The sequence below is a fragment of the Leiobunum rupestre genome, chromosome 8 (assembly GCF_980474605.1).
Source record: "Leiobunum rupestre chromosome 8, qqLeiRupe1.1.hap1, whole genome shotgun sequence".
Classification (NCBI taxonomy): domain Eukaryota; kingdom Metazoa; phylum Arthropoda; class Arachnida; order Opiliones; family Sclerosomatidae; genus Leiobunum; species Leiobunum rupestre.
Window position 1 is genome coordinate 4804175 of NC_143391.1, and position 9182 is coordinate 4813356.

Sequence of the window (9182 nt, forward strand, 5' to 3'; positions counted from 1 at the left end):
GTTGTTATTGTTATTATGAATTAATTGAATATTCAAAATCGAAAATATTGCGGTTTAAAGTTTATTTATTGTGACAATGAAGGCGAAGCTATGCCATTATGAGGACTTTATTTGATCTCAATAAACCGTATCAACAAATAAACAGAAGCTGCCAATCACATTCCGGTCTTTTGACCCTTAATGTAAGGGTAAATGCGCGTGGGCCCTAATTTCCCATTTCAAACGAGAATAATTTAGCGAAACGAAACGACCGACGCGAAATTAATTTCGCTTTCAAGTTGCAACCCCTTTCCTTTCAGCCTCTGTTGATAGCTTTGTAGGTCAAAAATAATCTTAATTAACATTTCCATATTCTGTGTGTCAGTTAGTCGTTAATAATAGAGAGGTTAAGCGGATCACTCTAGAAGTTGGAACAACAACGTCGAGGTTACATGACACCCCGTAATATATTTATAGTGTTTTAATCAAAATACTGGTAATTATAATTTTACAACTCAACAAATCGAGACAGTTATGACAATTTATTATTTATTAAGCACCGTACTTGTTTTGGAATACGCCTAAGCCTTGTACAATTAAGACGAATTTGGAGAAATGAATACGCGTAAACAAAGAGATAAATTTGTGGTACACCCGGGCACACGAAGAAACAAATAATTTTATTTCGACAACACTCATACTTAATGCCTGTTTTAGTATTGTTCAAACGACGTTTTAAATTCTTCGTGTAACCTGGGTTAGCGACAGATGTGCAATTTATTAAAATTCCATTGTAAACAGGCGAACTGAAAGCGCGCTTAACCAATCTTAAAGAATCACCATGAGTTTGTTCACACCAAAAAAAAAAAAACCTTAAAGAAAAGAGGTTAAGAAGGATGCTCTGGAAGTTTGAATGACATCGTCGGGAGTATCTAGACGTTCGTTAATTTAATTTCTTTAAAATCAGTTAAGCGCGCCCCTAACCCCGTATGAGCAATTTAGGCTTAAGTCTCTTATAACTGGAACGCGCCGCGCGTGCAAAACATATTTTTTGCGTCTTCAGCAGCGCGCGCTTTTACGTTGTCTTTCTGTCTCACCGACTTCTCACCAGGTGTCGCGGCGGACGCGCCCTTTTCGATTTCCCGAAAAAAAATATTTATGTGAAATAATAAACGATTAAAAATGATAATTTTGCTCAAATATATTTTATAGCGTAATGAATATTAAAATTTTGTTTTAAAGGAGAGGTCAGAGCACGACCTATCTCTACTAAACACCATTTGTCACAAACGTAGTCTGCTCTTGCTATTGGCAAAAGGAGTATATAGAGAGGACAGTACCCCTTTTTCTCGTCACGCCACCGAACTACCACTAGTGGAACCAATATGTATTTTATAACGTAAATTATGCTAGACTGCTCTACCATGGACTTAGAATGTAGGGGGACTCACTGTTCCCGATATTTTGATACGGTAGGCGTGGCCTAAATCGGAAGGCTTACGGAGGTACGCCAGCCGCTTTGTAACGCCTCAAGAATTCTGTATCACTACGAAAATCTTAGTCGGGGCTTCAGCGACAGTATGCGCGAGAAAGTTAGACTAGGCTTAGTTCATTAATTTTTTGAAGATTAGAAATGAAACTGATTCCTGTGAATTTGATTAAAAAACTAAGCCATACGCGGCTTAATGGTTATTTTCAATTAACACAATGGTTAATTACCATTACTTAAACTTTTAAAGAACCAATTTCCAAAATAAAAGGTCTAAAAGTTAGTACGCCTAATCATTTAAGCGACAACAATGGCGCCATTTTGTCAAAATTGAACCTGAATGCTCTAGCTTCTCAATGAAACTAAGTCGGAAATCGACTTCAGCGACGCCAAGTTTGTCCACATTGAACTAAAATTACCCGTGATTTTCCTATTCCGAGTATTAACGCGTGCTTTTTAAAGTCTGAATAGTTAGTTCCCTTAGATTCTTGGTCCATGCTGTCAATAAAAAGATCCTAGCACCTAGGAGCAACAAACACAGCACCCCACACAAGGAGAACGCAACCCGTCAAAAGTCATGGATTTTCTTGTGTACGTTTTTCATTGGTTGAACGCCTTAGCGCCTGCTGCCGTCGGAAGGGGAAAATTCGGAAATTGTCTTCCCCCCCGCCCGTAAAACGCTCGTCCAATGAAATTCGTACACAACCCTTCGTTAGCGTGTTTAAAGGCTAGCTGCGTTCTCCTTGTGTTTGTTGCTCCTAGCTAGCACCGTGAAAGCATTGAAACCTTAGGCGTTCCCAATGCGACGTCTTCCGCTTAACCTCCTTAACATCATTCTCGTAAAAACGTCAGGGCTTTATAAATAAATCCCATCTAAAACGCGATACGCGGCGTCGTTGTATTTACTATCAATTTGAAGGTGCTTTAAAAATCCTTCGTCATCAGTACCTTCGCAGATTCTTCTCGGGAACAAAGCCCTCAGGGATTTTTTTGGTTTCGTTCCGAACGGAGATTATTCTTTCTGGCCGTATGTGTCCAGCCAGCGGTCATTCTGTCCGGCGTCCGTCACCGTCCGGAGCCCCTCTGGACGACATTTTTTGTCTCTCCGCTCGAGTGAATTATCGAGAAGCGAGAAATCCCTTTTTCCCCATTTTTATTACCGTTTATATACGATATTATCTCGACGGGCTTTGTTGTAAATATCCCAATCCGGTCACGTTTTTCACGCTCTTACATCGAAATCGCCCGTCCTGTCCAATCCGTTTACTTCAACTTCCGTCGTTTCTTTTTACACTCGCGTCGGAAAATATTTCGAGTGAAACTATTGATATGGCCCGAATGTAGTCGGATCCGTTTCATGTTAATAATAATAATAATAATCAGCTAGGCTAATACCCAAGGCACCACCTTAGGCCTAAGTCATCAAGCGACTTTTAAAGCCTTTAATTCAGGTGGCCCTTCATGCCACGTGAGCCAACAGCTCTCTACACTAACTATTACCGTTAACCTCAACAAGTTTTTATGGAAAGAGAACCGAAGAGCCCACTAGGAGCGCTGTTGATTGCCGTTTAGGATGAAAAGTCTGTAGGAGCCTCTACTTCTACTACCTTGGACAAAATTCGGAGGCGAGTGTGTGCGTTCCTCCTAGCGTAGCGGCTTAGAAAAGTATCTGCTAAATAAATAATTGGGAAATTTTGGGTAAATTTCTATCGTAGTATACCGGAATTTAGTTAAGTGTAAAGTGGGGATAAACGTCACCGGAGGGCGCTTCAGTCGCGTTATAAGACGTCAATTTTAGGGAACCAATCAACCTGCCTTGGCTGATTTGATTTCTTAGGAGGATCGAACTTACTTTTCGAGCGTGAAGGGGGACTCAATAATACTCCCAATTTTCGAAATAAAGTAAAGTGTTATGTTCTCAAAAAAAAAGGGTTAATTTAGCGTGGTCACATTTTCACGGTTTTCGAATGTATTGACAACAAATTAAAGAACGGTTTGAACTTTGGTTTAAATAAAATGATATGTCATACTCTTCTAAATAGCGTGCTGTTCCGTTAGAATGGTATATAGCCTACGATTACTGGGTGGTCAGAATATTTATTAGGGCTTTTGAGGTCCAGAAATTGGGCACTTGTTATCTCTCGGACCGATATTGCAACAAATATAAATAATACATTAATCAACGACCTGAGGGTACAGAAAATTAGGCATTTCTTATATCTGATATAGTTAGAGTGAGAAATCTAATTTGTGTAATTTGGCATTTGATATCTTTGAACCGTTAGGACAAGAAATATAAATTGCACATTATATCAATAGATCGCTCGCTAGACCCATACCTTTTGGGGTTGTATAGGCTTGGCTGATTTAGAATTCTTTCGTTAGCCCTTATTGGATAAGCTTGCAGTAGTCGTTTCATACTACCCTTTTACGTACATTAGTTAGTGTGCTGATAACACTCTCTACGATCAGTGGCGTAGCTGAGAACTCAGAGCCCCCTCCCGCAAAAATCTCTATGAGGCCCCCCTTTTTAATTTTTTTATGGTTAGCGGCCCCCCCCCCGATGCTCGAGGCCCCCCCGTACCGCGGGCCCTGCGGACCATCAGCTACGCCACTGTCTACGATTTGTTTTTGACTATCGCCAGTCAGCCCTAGAGTTTGCTAAGCCTGGTGGAATAAATATTAAATTTGGTGATCCACCACCAAACATGGAAGCTCGTACCCCTTTTAAATGGACACAAAATGTTTGAATTTGTTGACCGGGTAACAGAATCACGTGTTTTGGGAAGGGGGTAAGGTATGTCTTAGTCACGTGATGGAAGGGGAGGATCTAACTGAAATTCAACCTCAATTTTTCAAACGATTCTGTGTTCCTTAAAGGTCTGGTTTTTCACTCAGTCGGTGAGCATCGCGATAAGAATCCTAGTTAGCCTTGGTTTCCACTAGGGCCCGTAACGGCGCGTCACTCAACTTAGGGACGTACACACGTTTAAACGCGCGTAAAGAAAAAATGCATAATAATAATAATAATAATAATCAGCTAGGCTAATCCCAAGGCACCACCTTAGGTTTGAGTCATCTATAGCGACTTATAATGCCTTTAAACATTTGGCCTGGTTACAACGCGTAGGAGGGTGGTGACAAGCCCGTCATGCCACGAGAGCCAACAGCTCCCTACACTAACTATTACCATTAACCTCGACAAGTTTTAATGGAAAGGGGAAACCGAATAACTCGGAGGAAAACCGCGTTAACCAGTGGGGAGAGAACTTGCGAACTCTACGCAGAAGGAGTAGTTCCGAGTGCGCTACTGGAAATCAAGCATTAGTCCTAATTCATTTTTCTTGGCGTCTACGCTCACCATTCGGGGCGATTTTCCCCTCGCGAAAACCAGCCTTAAGTATAATTTAAATCTCTTAACTAAATGATCGAAAATCTCCAACGGAATTTTAAACTTTTCACTCTAATCGTTGAGAAAGCGATGGTATCTATTTTTTGTGTGTAATTGCGTGTGTGACATCCATCATCGCATCAGGGGCGGACTGCGAGGATTTCGCGGAATGCGATGTGAAGAGCGGGGAGTGGACGAATTCTTTCGTATCATTTTTCAGCGGGTGCTTTGATTAGCTTCAACACCGGCTTCCCGATCCTTGGTCAATCTTTCCTCCTCCTCTCACCCTCCCCCCCGGAGTCCGGCGGGACATCAGGGTGATTTCGGACAGGGGTCTACGAAACTCGTGAGCGAGAGAGAGAGAGAGAGAGAGAGGAAGTCCCATGATGGGGTCGTTTCGAGGTCAACCTTCCCCTTTCGAATAATTGAACGATAAACTCAGGACTGCCTCGACGGTGGAGGAAGTCACGTACGGTACAGTGAGTGCCAGATCCAGTACACCAAATTTATACCCATTGACAAAAGCCAGGACGTACGACTCTCAAAAGTCACGAAAAGAAATGAACGGTCATTGATGACTGATAAAAAACACGGAATTCAGTACGCCGTCATCCGAAGTACCAAGCTTGCCATTACCAGTACCGCCTTTTGTAGATCAAGGTCTCGATCAATGTTGAGGTCATTTTTACCGCTGGAACAAATACGAGTTTTTATTTAGTGTTGTTAATTTTTCCAGAAAATTTTCCGCAAATCTGAAAAATAAAAAATTGAAACATAAATTACTTTTTAAGGGTTTTTAATGTTTTTAACTTTTTATCGATATAAAATGCCTAATATCAGTAAACATACTACAAAACATTAATAGTGTTACATTGTTAATCAGTTTAAACTAGTCTAGAGGTTTAGTTTTACTTTCAGATTCGAAAAAATTAGGCGAAAATGCCGCTTTATTTAAATTTTCAAACAATATATTAGACTAATCATGGAATTAAAACTTTTTTTTTTCGGAAAAATACGGAAAATTTTCCGACTTACAAGACTATTTTTATTCATCTAGTTATTTATGGATTTACCATATAAAATATAAAGCCCATATGAAAAGCCTATAAGCATCCCCAAATTTGAGACTGAAAATTAATTTTACGTTTTGCACCCCCTTGACCTCCAAACCCCCTGATCTTCATAAAATGGGATTAAAAAATTTCGCCCACCGACTTTTTGATTTGACCTATTAAGAAAGGGAAGAAGTTTTAAAATGTTAAATACTTTATCGTTTATTAATAAAATATAGTAAAGTGGTTGGCACGGGGTACTTCCGGTTCAGGGGCGTAACTAAAGCCTCTGGAGCCCGTCCATCAAACTTGGTTTTGGGGCCTGAGGGGTAGTCAAGTTATCCGCTTCCGAACGCAAAACGTTTAAGAAGGTTTTGGCCGGTATCTAGCCCATATATTGTTAGCAATTTAGGGGTCTTCCAGCCCTATTTACGCCACTGTATGGGGCCCATTCTTATCATAGATTTTATAAAACCTTTTGGGGCCCTTATTTTTCGGGGTCCTATAGGCTCTTTATTTAATATATTTTTCAAGTCACAACCTTACTAGAAATTAATTGGCCTGACTTAAAGTAACTCCCGAGACGATAAATCTATATTTTCTATGAATTTATCAAGCCACGTGTATTACGGTCGTTGAGTTAAATAAATTCCTAAATGGCCGTGTTTTAACAAATTCCTTAGATTGAATGTTATCTGTTATTTTTCTTCTTGTTGTCTCTGGGAGAACAAATGTTGTAAAAGAGACTGAAAAATGTATGGAATCTTCCTTAGCATGTTAGTTTATCCGTTCCCTCGAGTACAAGTTGTATTCGATTCTTTTCTTTTGTACAGGCTTATTATCCGTATTCTTTAAGTATATTTTATTTCCGGTGATAGTTTAAATCCAAGCGGGTCACGACCCCGTTCTCGAATCGTATAATGCGTCTTCTCTTCGTGTTTTCGTAGCTAAAAGCAGGGATTTATCGTGTACTGTTACGTATAAATATAGAGCTCTTAAAACGCGCCTTTCCCGAATTCCCAAAACTCTCCGAAGATAAATGCTTTTGTTTTTCGCCGTAGAACCTGAAAAACACGCGCCAGCTCGTAAAACAACGGGCTACGGAATATAATAGAGAGTTTAAGCAGTCTTCGTTTCGACTGGAACGTCTAAGGCTTCCACGGTGCTTGGCCAATGTAAACTTGTCAGTGCTGTAGCTAGATTTCCAATTGCGAGTTTAAACTTGTACAGGACGTCGCTTAAGCTCTGTATTATTTTTTTCTCTCTGTTTCTTTGAGGGGGAAGAAAAGGGGGTGGAATATTCTTTATGTATTGACGGAATGGAAGCTCGACCAGTCGAATATGTGGGAGGCAACCTCATTTTTTGTCGTATACAAATGGATCATGGTTGGCCTTCTTATTCTTCCCCTTCTATTGTATAAAGTGGTGGAAAACCTATTTATTTCCTACGTTTTTTTCTACATTTCCAACACTGAAACCAAAATTTCGTTTTTCACCCTATCATAACCTGTATTTTGATACGGTGGAAAGGTTATGATGTAGATCTATCGGTTGCTGTGGTATTTTAAGAGTAACTTTGCTGTAAGGTGGTAGTTACGGTTATGATGTAGATCTATCGGTTACTCTAATATTTTAAGAGTAATTTTGATGTAAGGTGGTAGTTACGGTTATGATGTAGATCTATCGGTTACTCTAATATTTTAAGAGTAACTTTGCTGTAAGGTGGTAGTTACGGTTATGATGTAGATCTATCGGTTACTCTAATATTTTAAGAGTAATTTTGTAGTAAGGTGGTAGTTACGGTTATGATGTAGATCTATCGGTTACTCTAATATTTTAAGAGTAACTTTGCTGTAAGGTGGTAGTTACGGTTATGATGTAGATCTATCGGTTACTCTAATATTTTAAGAGTAATTTTGCTTCAAGGTGGTAGTAACCCTGCCAGGAATCCGTACCTCTACTTGGAATGCTTATCCTGCCGTATCACGTATGGTAAGATCACTCTGACGGTTCTGGCTCCGCCTACGTGAGAAAAAATCCTCTCTGCGCGCGCTCCCCTCTCACGTAGTTGTTTGTTAAGTTAACATAGTGACGTCAAAAAAACCGTCAGCCACATCGAGACGAAAATCTGCCGCGATAAGCATGAATGATTTTCGGAAAAAACTGTGATTTATCGGCGAGTTCTATTTTGTTAACTTCATTTATTGGTGATCTCTAGTTATTTATCTGAATATTTCGACGATTTCCACTGATTGATCTAACATTTTCTGAGTATTTCCACTGATTGATCTCTATTTTTCGGCGATTTCCGCTTATCGACAAAATTTTTCAGTGATTTCCACGGATTGATATCAATTTTCTGGCGATTTCCACGGATTGATATCAATTTTCTGGTGATTTCCACGGATTGATATCAATTTTCTGGCGATTTCCACTGATTGATCTAAAATTTTCTGGGTATTTCCACTGATTGATCTCAATTTTTCGTCAATTTCCACTGATTGATCTCAACTTTCTGGCAATTTCCACTTATTTATCTAAGTATTTCGACGATTTTCACTGATTGACCTCAATTTTTCGACGATTTCCACTGATTGATCTCAATTTTATGGCGATTTCCACTGATTTATATAAAAACTTTCGGCAATTTCCACTGATTAATCTCAACTTTCTGGAAATTTCCACTTATTTATCTAAATATTTCGGCAATTTCCACTGATTGATCTCAATTTTATGGCGATTTCTACTTATTTATATAAATTTTTTGACAATTTCCACTGATTTACCTCAATTTTCTGATGTTTTCCACTTATTGACTCTAAATTTTCCCGTGATTTCTTAAGTGATTTCCTGTGATTACCTAGAATTTATAAACCTGATCGTGACTGCCCCCTTGTGTTCCTTACTAAAAAATGAAGAATTTGGACAATAACCAGAAATTGACGAACCGAAGTTAAAGAAAGAGAGAATCGAACCGAGGGGGGAAATGCCACTTCAAAATATCAAACTACTTCGGTTCATTATCTTCCACAATTACCGTATTTTTAAGCAAAAATGTTACACAGGAAACATTAAATACTTTTTAAGCCTTTGTACACCTGCTTACTAATTGCTTAATATTTAAAATAATTTCGACTATGATTTCGTTGACTATCGTTACTTCTATCAAATGATTTATCTTGAATAATGTTTACTGAATTTAATTTACCATCTAACATGACCCAGTGAATGACGTTGATTATCATTTGAATACTATTGAATACCATCAGAT